The following is a 13124-nucleotide window of genomic DNA, read 5'->3' on the forward strand; positions in this document are numbered from 1 at the left end:
CCTCCTTTGACTACCCTCTTCATTTCCTTCAATTTCTGGTTTTATCATTCTTAACCTTCACCTGTGCTTATACCTTCTTCTCACACAACCTTTTTCCAATGCAATCACCATCCTTAGAAGCATAGCTCCCCCTAAAGATTTATAAGCTTTCACTACCTCAAAATCTATCACAGGTAATAACATCAATCATAGACTTGCAGTGCTAGACATTTCCCTTTTTTTACAGTTTTCCTCACGTATTTCTCATTTCTACACCCCTTATGCCTCCTAATTTTTGTGTGTGCCTATATGTGTAATCTCCCTTGTGTGCCTGTGCTCAAGAGAGATGACAAGGTAAAATGCAAATAGCAATCCACTCCGATGAAAAAGATGCTTCAACTGGTGAAAAAGCAAAGCTAAAGCACCATCTAATTTTGACTTCATAAATTTGGATTATTTCCTGTCCAGCTAATCCTGAAACCTGCTTAGGGTTTTCCTGCACATGCATTGTCAGGGCTGAAGAACAAACATACTTTGAGAAGAGACGCAGCAGTTTATGTCAAATCATTATTATCAGAGATAAAAATCTCTGGAGTATTCCACAGAGTGATGCATTTTTTCTCTGAGGAGACAGAGTGTGCTGTAATATACTTTGTTCAAAGCAACTATGCACCTGTGTACAGCAACTGGAGATGATTAATAAGAAGAGAATGCTGAAAAATTTGAAGTTCTGTTCTTTCATGACAGTTTTGAGTATTTGCATTACTCCCCTTGTTTTTAAAAAGAAAGTTCCTTAATCCTTCGAATAGTTCTTACAATTGTGCTTATTACATATTGAGATTGAATTCTCCTACTAATTGTCTGTGGTGAAGTTCAAAAGGATTTGTTGCTATAGCAATACTTTGTGTTGATTCAGAAATTAATGATAAAAGAAGTGGCAATTAGCACTATTAATTTTTACTAGAGAAACATGGGGAAGTGCTAAAAGGCTTCTGGCCCCCAAAAGAAAAAAAAAAAAAAAAGGCAGTAAGATTTTGCATAGGTGACCATTATAGAGCTTGCAGCTATAAAAGCAAGCATAATGGATATTTCATGCTTCAGTACATGCAGCACGAATATTGCTGCCTTAATACCTCGAGACAGACTCAGCTTCTGCTATGTTTCGGGAATTCCCATAAGACCACAGGGATGTGTCTCCTTTCAGTCATAACAGAACCCTGTGGGATAAGCTCCTCTGCATTAGTATCAGGAAGGGAAATTGAATACTTTTATCTGCAGATTGGCCACTGTTCTTTCAGTGTTTTGCAGGGACCTTTCTTTGGCATTTTTAGTGAATGAAAGTATGTTGCTTCAAGATAATGACCTGCTTATTCTCATCCTTGATTAACAGCCATGAAGCAGACAAGTGTTTTCCAGGTCATATGAAACCAAAGAGGTAATTCATTATCTACACCAAGACTGCTATTACCTCACCAAATTATTTGGTTTTGTGGTAGCCCAGGACCTTCCACACAGTATTTAAGGTTTTGGGTTTTTTAAGGGCTTGGCTTGTTATTTCAATCCTATAAAGCATGTAGTGTGGCTCTATGTGACTGCAGTGCAAGGCAGAAGAAAATGGAATGCTTTGCTTCTTCAGTATATATTTAGTGAGATTTTTCTTAATGTATGATTTGACAGCCTTAATAATGTATTTCCCGCTATTAGAATCCCACATAATTACTCAACTCAAATTTCCTTATTTCATAATGAAATAATGGAGGCTTTTTATAAATCCTTGTGGATGATAGATAGCATTTTTCCCCTTCAAAACTGTCAGGTTTATTTCCTTTAGGTGCTACAGCTGATACCTCATACCTTCATGCAGGAACGTTGAGAGGCTTTCTTAAAACCCATTAATCCTAGATGCTGGAAGGGTCTTCTCCTGTTTATGAGAAGGACAGACAAGAATAATGAGCCTGCAGGACAATGTATGTTGTCACAACTTCATACATTTCACCTGTAAAGTTGTCTCTCCATACTTCACATGGAGCCTTAGAGATCCTCAGCGTCTGGCTCCAGTACACCTAATGCTGTCAAATAAGGTAGTAATGGACAAAATGTTACATGCAGCTAGAGCTCAGTGGGTAAACAATATTGTAACAAAGCCCCTTGGCCAACCCCTGGCACCAAGATTAGAATGTTTTCTTTAAGAGAAGTGATGTAACACACAGAGACGTGTACTAGTAGCTGCAAACATATTTTTAAATACCTTCCTTCCAAATTTCTCAGTCTATGAACTTATCTGTAAAAGGTAAAATTTTGACTTTTTTTATTACAAATCTTCATATGCCATAATTAATCTTCTTCCCACAGGAATGAAGAAGGACAGATTATTATCCAAATAAGGTGAGAGGTTAACCTTACACATCATCATCACACAGCCTTCTTATGCAGAGAGGAAAAGCAAAAATATAGATCATTATAGAGAAAAAATATGCATCATTATAGAGCACAAGTCCATCAACTCGTTGAACACAACTCAACAATCCTGGAAGCCCCCAGTCACATTCCCTACCCTCACAAGAACTCTCTACAAACTTGTAGAGCAGCCACAACCTCCTGGAGACCAAGACTGAGCCTAATGCCCACAACACAGAATAGACAATTTATCAGATGTTTGGTGTGCATGGAATTCTGATACTGTGGCTAAAATTGCACTGGGCTAAATGAACAAAACTTTGAATTTGCTTGCAGGAAATTGTTTTAAATTAAAAAGGTTTTGTTTACTCCATCTTACTCAAGAAAGCACAGAAAACATAGAAGAGAAGGTAATGACATTGACAAGTATCTGTATTATCAAATCATACCCAGGAAAACATTTTCCAATAATCCATACTGAAGCTGTACTATTAATTATTTCTCTGTAACTATCTCCATCAGGATTAATTTAGACAAGTATGAAACTACCTCCAGCTCTCATTACAGCAACCAATTATTTCTCATTTGTAATATAACTGACACCTTTTGTTTTTCCAAAGATTTTCCATCCACAGAAAAAACTTTGCCTTCAGTTTGCAAGCATTTTATAAAGAAACTCACTTAAGCCTTCCCTCCTTTACATCAACAGATGCCTCCAGCATGAAACTAACCACATACTTAGAATATGCGAGGGGGTTAATTGCCTATCGTCACCTATTTTACAGTCAGTAATTTCAACATTTTACATTCCCAAGAGTGGATTCTGTCTTTGCCCTCCCTGAATCTCCTAGCCAGGCATACATGGACAAGGTTGCATTCTGCTGGCACTCAACCAAGGCACAAGAAATAGAAAATATTGCAGCCTGCTTTTATCCTCTCTTAAAACAAAAATAAGACAAACAACTCCTGAGCATGAAGTCTTGATCTAATCATGGCACAACAGGCTTATAGTAAATTTATTTATGTTTTGCACCCCAACACCATCAGGAACATAGTCTGGTATATGCTGCAACACTGTTGTGTGGACTAGGAGGCACACTTTTTGCTTGTAGAGGTGATGGACACTCTCCCAGCACCTCTGACAGTTTCACACATACAGAAACCATGCAGCCCAGCAGAACTGATATTCTTCAATAGAAAAAAGACATAGAACAAAGTCACAAAGAAAGTAGCAACACTATTGAATGGATTTCTGAAACAGTAAACTTTTGGTATTACCAGGCTCTTTCTTTTTATTCCAGGCTTACAGGTCCATTCAAACATCTGTCACCTATTCACAAACTATGGTACTTAAATACAAATAAGGATACTGAGATGGCATTGCATATCCTCCCCCACATAATCCTATTGATACTGCTCCTTATTTTAAAGATTAATTATATATCTTCAATAAATGAGCATCTGCCATTACAGCAAAAGATACCATTAATATTAGCAAACCCTACAATCATATTTTGTACTAAACTAAGCAGCCATGAGTTTACATGAACTGAGCAGAGCTTTTATTGCCTTCAGATATTGCACAGATATGCGCCTCCTCCTCAGAACACCATCTCCTCTTAATGGCAAACAAGAGGTAATAGGATAATGAACAATATTAATTAAGGTCATCCAGATCACTTCAAACGTTTTCCTAGTGTCAAGCACCTTTTGCACCCCTTCCTTTTTGAGTCACATAGCACTGCGTAAGCACAGTAATTGCTGGCACAAAGTACACAATTAGGCTGTCTGCTACAATGAAGACTGAGGGAGAATAGAAGATATGAACATAAGAACCATAACGCTGTAGTATTCATGTGGAAGAAATTTCCACATTAGTCATCACAAGATTTTCTTTAACATTTCAGGATTTGACCCTGAAAACATTAATGGCATTAAGACTAAAATCCAAATACTAATTCAAGAAAGGGAGCTTGGATCATTTTAGAGCAGCTACTATAGGTTTAGAATGAAAAGCGTAGTAAGTGTGACAATTTTTTAGACCAGCTTACAAATTAACCAACACACTTTACTCCTTAACACTGATACTTAGAACTGTAATTTAAGGCACCATTGAGCACTGTGTTTATGATATTTCATACGTACGGTCATGGTTGGTTTTCACTGTGAAAACCTACCTCTGAGTCTGCTGCTCTAAAAATACATTAATAAGCTGTTGGATGCAGACTATATTGCTATGAGTAAGATTTTTTTATCCACTAACAGAAAGAAAAATGCACTGTACTAGACAATATACAGATGTATGACATAACGTATGCAGTCAGCTCCCTCCAGAAAGTTACTATTCATCTACTTGAAAATGAGAGGAATTCACACCTCCCAACAGTTTCTGTAATAAATTAGATTGGTGGGGTTTTTTGTGGTTTTTTTGGGTTTTTTTTTTGTTTGTTTTGTTTTGTTGTTTTTTTGTTGTTGTTGTTTTTTTTTTAATAAATGTGAAAACGCACAAAACTGAATTTCTGGTTTTGATGGCATAGTGTATCAGGTAGAACAAGAGAACTTGCAACGTGTTTTCATATGGCTGCCAGTAAATCAGATGAATTTCATACTGGATTATCCCTGGAGCATTTCATCTCTTTGTTACTAAAATCCAGCAAAACTGCTACATCCAAAACAGTCCAAAAGAATTGTTTTCAGTGTTTCAGCTCTAGTCAACAGATACTTGTTCCCTGTTGCTGGAGTTAACATGCCCATGATACTGAAATAAAAACACTTTACTTTGAATGAGATTCAGCACTGGTCTTCATATTGCTCCACAGGACAATAATGTACACATAAAAGCATCTGGTAATAGCAGAGCTATTAAAAAAAAAAAAAAAAAAAACAAACAACCCAATGTATTTCTTTTTTTAAAAAAAGAGAATACAAAACCGACAACACCAGAAAATCGTACAATACTTCTTCCATGTCGTGGAAAATTGCTACTGTATCAGCAACGTGCTTGCTTCCAAGCTGAGGCACGTTTCTGAAAGCCACCAAACCAGGCTTCCATTCCAGAGAAAGCAGCATTCCCTACTGCAGTCCTGGTCCAATACAAGTAAGCAAACCAAACACTGCCAGATTAAATAGAGGCAGACAAAATAAAATCAATATATCATTCACTAAATTTGAGGTGTATAGGCAGGTAAAGAAACAAACAAAAGGTAGAAATAATTCAGTCAATGTAGGATGCAAACACTGAAAAATATATCTATTGGACAAAAACATCCTCAGGAGAAATCCCAGCTTTTTCTTGCTGTTTTTAAAGTTTCTCGACCTGTGTCAGCAATATTGAAGTTATAGTACTTCTGTCTGTGACTACTTCTATATATGGTCAGCACTGATATTAGCTGGGATTTGCGTTTTTCCAAAGTAATCCCAGGCAATCAGAAGGCAGTTAATCAGTATGAAAACCCACACGAGCCGATCCATAGCCCTGCACACGAGTCCGTTTGGGTTTCTCTGCCCCGAGACTCGCACAGTGAAAGGAATACGGCTAGTTCTGGTTTTAAGTAAACACTTGGGCTCTGCTTCAGACACTCCTGTGTGCGCGCTGGCAGCGCACACCCTACCCAGCGATGCTTCCCAAACTCCAGCCCGCACTCGGGCGCGCAGTCCCGAGGAGCCGCGTTTGATCCAGAGCGGAGCGGACACCGCACAGCCGCGGGGACTGTCAACCACCTGCCCGGGGGAGGCCGCGCACTCCTCGCTGCCCCAGCGGGACCAGCCCGACACCCGGCGGCACGTCGAGCCCTGCTCCGGGCTCCGGGGCGAGCAGCCACAAGGCAGGGCAGCGTACCGTGCAGCCGCGACCCCCAACCCCACGGAGCCAGGGGCGCACGGCGGGCGGCGCCGCGCTGCTCCAGGGGCGCAGCAGCCCCCGGGAGCGGCCGCTCCTCCGAGTCCCCCCGGGAGCGGAGCAGCCCCGCCGCGGTACGCGGAGCCCTCCGGCGGCCACCGCCGCTGCCACAGCCTCAGCCCCCCGCCCCGGCTGGACGGAGGGTTCTGCGTTTCCTCAGCCGCTCCGAAGCGGGGGCCGCCCGCACAACTTTCCCCGCGGCGAGCCCTGCTGCGCTGCCGGCCCGGGCTGCGCCGCACGCCGCTCCTCGCCGCTGACACCGCGCACGCTAGGGAGGACAAACACTCAAAAGCTCCCGCCCGAACCGGCATTTCTCCTCCTTCCTACCTGCCCGGTTCCCGGAGACCCCACAGAGCCCGCTCCGAGCCGAGCGCTCCCTGCGACGCCCAGGTGGCGTTAGGAGCGCGCTTCCCACGGGCGGCGCGCCCCCGGCGGCCGGAACATCCCCCGCCGGGCGCCGCCGGGAGGAGGGCGCTCCGCACCCGCCCGCGACGCCGACACCGCCGACACCGCCGCACCTGTGCTCGGGCAGCGGCACCGCCCCTTCCTTCAGTCCCGGCCCGTGGGTGGGCGGGGGCGCGCCGGGACCGCTCGCCCCGCGGCCGCCGCCGCCCTCCCCATGCAGCCGCCGCACGAGGGACACCCGGCTCCGCCGCGCCGCTCATTGGCCCGGCCGCCGTGACCTCACGGCGCCCGCCCCGCCCGGCGACCCCCGCCCCGGCTGCCCCGGCCGGAGGCGGCACCGCCGAGGTGCGAAGCTGGGCGGCCCGACGGCCCGCGGCGACTCGGAGCCGGTGGGACATTGCGGCGGGCGGGGACGAGAGAGGGCGAGTCTGCCCGCAGCCCCCGCCCCGGGGTGCACGGAGTTAAAAGCAAAGGGTTGCCAAAGCCGTCCCTCGCCCTTGCCAACAACCTGCGACGTAGCAAGGACTCAGTGAGGAGGTTATGTGAGAAAGCCTTCCATCAGTCTGCGATGGGTTGTTCTCACTCTTCTTTTCCTCCCAACACCACCCCCCCGCCCCCCCCCCCCCCAGTGCCCCCCCCCCCCCCCCCCCCCGATTTTCTAATCTGTTTTTATTGGTTTTAAATGAGACGTGTGAGCAGCTATTGCTTGAAGATTGTGGTCCATTTGTGGAGAGTAAATAATTTTCTGTTACATATTAAATATGCCTCTTAATGAGACATCAACCAAATCACATACCCTCATATAGCTCTATAATATATATTAATATGGTATTTATTCATTACTATCAACTTTTCAAAAGGTCTGCTTAAATTATTCTCCCCTCTCAGCTAATCAGGGTATGCTACAAACTCATAGAAAGCCAAATAATTTATTAATATATGCTTATTCTCCATTAAATCATGAAGAATGTAAGAAATCTGCATTTTAAAAGATCTTGTAGAAGTATGTGATAACTTACTGTGTTAAATTGAGGTGTCTCACACTGCTATGTTTCTTCTGTCATAAAAGATTAATAAATTCAACTTTAAACCTTTCAACACAAAAGAAGTTCAGCATTTAGTAGTTGTTTCTGTGGGCAGCGTTGCTGGCCGCCAAGTTGCTATGGCATAGGGCAGCAGGGTGTGTTCTGCTTGCCTGCTTGTGTATTTCTTGGCTAGGTGTAAGAGAAAGTTACAAAGTAGTGCTCTGGAGAACAGAAACAAAACAGCAGTGTATCCTTTCGAGGGCACCAATTCTCTATTAATTTTACAAGTAATATCGTTTAGATTATCTACTACCTTCAGAACAAAATTTTAGAAACTCGGGCTCGATCTTGCACCTTATGTGTTCAGTGAGAAAGAATCACCTGCACTCTATGTCCTTACGCTGGGGTTTTCACAGAATATGCCACAGGATCTGTCGTGACAAGTAGCCATGACCAGAGCCTGTGAAAGAATATGTAAAATTCCAGGTATCAATTTTCAACACTTAGAAAATCTGTTCATCTGCTGGTTTTAAATTAATGCAGTGGAAACTGATGGCATTCTAAAGAAATACCTATGGGATGAAAAAGCAAAAACTGAAAATTACTTACGTATGAAAAAATGAAGGCCTCTTCTTGCTGTGCAAAGATTCCCCTGCTTCTGAGCTCTGGCTATGTTGCTTTACTGCCTGCCTGTGCTTTTCTTTTTACCTTGCATCTCAAAATAGCTTCAGAAAAAGCTCTACCCCGTGTAATAGGAAGCTGGGGTTTCAGCCCAGCTGCAAGCCCCTCTGAGTCGTCTCAGGTGACCCTTCACAGTGCTATTGTCCTTGGTGTTTCTGCACCTCAGCTGCCGAGGGCTCAGCACCCCCACATGTTGGAGATGAGCTCTCAGGATGCGCCCCTGGCTTTTAAAATTGTATTGGAAATAATGCGTTTATTTTTGTGCCACTGAAGGTGTAGCTGAAAATTCGACCATCTTTTCCCTTTTGTTGCTAGTATTAGCTGTTAAATTTGTGTAAGGGCTTCCCAGCTGTAAGCACACTAAATATAGATAAGGTAATCTCAGGTTGAGATTTTTATAATGCATAGACGATTCATAAGGGGGAGGAAAACCACTCCAGATATAAATTATGTTATGATTAGACCAGTGTCAAAAAATGCATAGCTTTGGATCTACCACAGCTTCATTAATTTCTGAGGTTGTGAATAAAGTCATCTATGTACATAATGCAGAATGTATTTCAGAAATTAATGTCAAGATTCAAAGCAAGGTGAGATCAACTTGGCTTTGAATTTGCCATGTTTTAAGGCACATATTAATACTTTATAAATCAGGGCTCTGTTGCCTAGTAGAATTGTGTAACATAAATATATTTAACCTTGAGTCATGCAAAGTCTTGCAGAGCCTTTGAAGAAGTATATACACACTAAAATCAATGATCCTAGAAAACCCGTATAGGACAATGTCTGTATAAAGAAGTAAGTCTCAAGGCAGTCAATGAACTGGTTAGGGATGCCTAAGGTATGGGAATACATTTTCCAATAACACTGCTAAATAATACTCTTTACAGAAAATATCCATTGATTTTAACAAGCTCTTTAGCTGAGCAGAGACCAGAGGTTTAAACCTGCACAGTACAGCTCCTAGGTATAATACAGGTCTTTACATTATATTCCTAAGTCAGAGATGGAGATGAATTAGAATGCTGTTGGGGTTTTTGGTGTTTTTTTGTTTGTTTGTTTGTTTAGTTTGGTTTGTTTTTTTTTTAACTAGGAAATCTTACTTGGGTACTACTGTGCTTTTTGTGCCTGTGTTCATGGCATTGCTGTTCCCAGAATTTGTGCATTCATCCTCTGGATGCTCTGTGTCGTGTATTTGCGGCTAAGATACAAAAAAGCTCATTAACAAATCAACTGAGCACTCCTTGAAGTTATCCTTGAAGGACCTTCTTGGGTGACATCACTTCCTTGTCTGTGGTTTCATTCATTAAATGGAATCAGAAATCATGTAGTTTCATTCAGAAGAACAGATGATAAAAATCACCTTTTACTTTTTGCTCCTGCCCATTTTGTTCTTCTGGAACAGCAGATCCTCACATCTATAATAGTTAGAAACTTCTAATTTTAAGCTTTAATTTATTTCTGAGTACTTTACTCCCATTCATCTTGCCTGATGATACTAGCCTGACTTGAGCTAGCTCACCGTTCTCCTGTGTTTTAATGTCTTTATAATGTCCCTTCCACACTTTTGCTCTTCTAAACCTGTGCTTTCATAGGTTTATTTTGTAAATGGGGTCCTTCTCTTTCTGCTTATCCAAGCTGCAGTTTAGTATCATCTTTTTTTTGTGGTCTGTTTTGGTTTTGGGTTGAGTTTCCTTCAATATAGGTGAAATTATATACCAGTTTTGGACAAGGTGCTAAGTACACCCAGTTGGAAAGAGCTCAGAGGGGTGAGATTTCCCTGGGCTGTAAACCAGTGTCTATTCTGCTGCTTCCACAGCTCAATCATGGTGCTAGCTAGCAGGTACCTTCTGGCCAAATAGTATCAACAAAGATTTCTTTTGCTTCTTTTGTTTCCAAATGATAGTGCCCAGCTCACAACAGAAATTCCTGTATTTAGCTTCTATGTATACTATGTGTACTTTCTGTTTTGCCTCGCTGTATTTCTCACTTTGTGCCTTACTGTGACCTTATGGGCCCTCCATTTTTTTTTTTTTTTTTTTTTTTTTTTGGTCCAATCACCAGATACTCATCATTTGCCCCTGGCAGCCTCTAAACTTTGTCTCACTAAGAGCCTCAGCTGGCAGATGCCTGGCATTGGCCAAGGCCAAGCAAATGCTGCTCTGTAAGGAATTTCACCAGCAGTATGCATCTAGCCTGTTCATTTGTCAACACAACACAGTCCATTGTCTCCTCTTTGTCCAATGCCTTACTGTATTGACATTCTTTTACTAATCCTCATCCTCTTCAGTTTAACTAACAGGTTCCCATGTGTCACTGTGCCAAAAGACTTACTGAGTGCCAAACAGATCAAGTCTGCAGAATTACCTTTGTCAAGAAAATTATCTTGTATAAAGAAAGGGATCAGGTTAGGCACAATCTACTAAAACTGCCTTTAATCCAATTTGCATCATGTAAATCAGTGCAAACCACACACCACTCCATAGTAGTGTAAGCAAATCCTTGTAGTTTAAGCAAAATAAAAGCTGTGTTAATGGCTGATGATCAGGGTCACACTAAAGCCATCAAGCTAAGCATAGCTGAAAGAATAAGACACAGTTTGTGCTGTTTTCTTTATCCATCCAAAGAATATGGTTTCATTCACATTTCATAATGGTTTCAGAAAATGTCCAACAAAGATGACAGTAGTCCACAATTTTCCAAACTGATAATTTCAAACATCTTTGAATATAAGATCTGACAGTTTGTTTGTGAGGAAAACAAATACAAGCAGAAAAGAGTGTTTATATGGGGCCTTGTCTATATAGAGCTAGTCTACTCAAGACAGCAATTCAAGTTCTAGACCAAATATTTGCTAACTAATTTGATTTTTGTAACACTTTGATTTCACATTATGGAAAACACATCCTAAACAATTAATATTTTGAAGACATTGATAAGCTTTATATCATTATTTCCTAAATGTGAAAAGCATGCAGTAGCAATAGCAGATGTAACAATGAGGTAAGTAGAAATTAAGGGCTTTTTCTTAACTTGATACAAAAAAAAAATACATTTATCATCTTCCTCTCCTGATACCTGTTAATGCCCAGCAGAAGTATGAATTGAGTGTACACTCATTTTAACAGCAGTTCTTCCCTTTAACAGCAGCTTTTCCATAGCTCATTTTCAGTGTTATGATTTCTCATACTCTTTACCTTCCTTGTTTTAAGCTTCCACGTCTTTCTGTGCTGGGAAGAGACTCTTCAGTCGGGGCAAAACACTTTGTGCAGGATGGGTGAGAGGAAACTGCATGAGGTGAGACTCCAGTGGCTTTATGGGGGAATTGGGCTGTAGAGCTGAAAGGGTGGAAGCCACACAGATAAATTTCTGTCCTCAACCAGGCTATGCTGCCCAAATACAACCAGCTCTGCATGGAGCCCTACAGCTTCATGACAGAATCCAGCATTTCTTTCCTTCTTTATATGTGGGCTGTTGTGGTTTTTTCTCCTATACTTTTTATTTTCTGCCAGTGGGTGTCATAATGAGACCCATATCCTTGCAGATGCCATAGCTCCAGTCCATTATCATTGTTCATGGTCAAAAAAAAAGAGAGAAGAAAAAATAAACAAATGTGAAGAGGAGGACTGTGCAGTCTTACTTGAGAAAAGGTCTTCTGACTGTTTTCAACAGCAACTAGAAGCATTTGCAGTTATGGTGAGGGAAGAGTTTGCAAAGTAGTCAGAAACTGGAAAGTAATTTTGGTAGAAACACTTTTCAAGGGGTTGTATTTCCATATTCTCTCAGGTAATGTGGTCCAGAATGTCTTCAGTACATAAAAATATTTTAAGTTAGGTAGGGAAAATAAAAACACTTTGTTATTTAACTTGAATACATTGAAATACTAGTAATTTTATCTTCTAGGCAACTTTTCAGAACTAAAAGCAGTAATAAGGTGTATATCAATGCCTAGACTGCACAAAACACTGAAGCACACAAAATAAAGAAAACAAGTTTAATGAGGTAGGAAAGCTCTCAGTGTCAATGAAGAAATGAAAAAAAATAGATGAGCACTGGAGTGTCAAATGATCTCCTTTTGCAAAGCGAGTATGCACAGGCTGCTTAGAAAATAAATGATACATGCAAAGCTGGTACAGGAATGCTATTCCCAAGCACAATACTTCTTTTTAGCGTGTAATCCCACCACTTCTCTGCTACACACACTGTAAAAGGTACAGATCTGATACGTCATTATGCAGTTGCAGCACACTTAAACATTTCTGGTTACTGCAAACTGAAAGCAATTTAATGCCACAGAATAAAAAAATATAGAGTTGTAAAAATAGAATGTCACTGTAGTAAAAGACAGATCAGTAACTCTGTTATGACTCAGTAGCTCACAATAAATTATTTAAACAACTTGAACTCAAGAATGACCTTTCAGCCATTGCAAGACAGGAAAAATATTTTCTTTTCTTAACCTCCACAATTCAAATTCTGCTTCTTCCATCAAAATCAGAGGACCAAGATGTGGGAACTTGGTCATTAATCTCAGACTGTGAAGCCCTGAAGTACCATCAATCAGGTGTAGATGGTGACATGGTAGTGGAAGCACTGGGAGAGGGTCTGCTGGGCAGAAACCAGAGGCACATCATATTGCTTATCATGAATTTTGAAGCATTTATGACAGAATATTTAAAACTGACAAATCCTTCAGATTATTCCATTTTGTAAGGCTCAGGTCTTGAAGCACATGTTTT

The sequence above is a fragment of the Pyrgilauda ruficollis genome, unplaced genomic scaffold (assembly GCF_017590135.1).
Source record: "Pyrgilauda ruficollis isolate IOZ18807 unplaced genomic scaffold, ASM1759013v1 scaffold70, whole genome shotgun sequence".
NCBI classification, from domain to species: domain Eukaryota; kingdom Metazoa; phylum Chordata; class Aves; order Passeriformes; family Passeridae; genus Pyrgilauda; species Pyrgilauda ruficollis.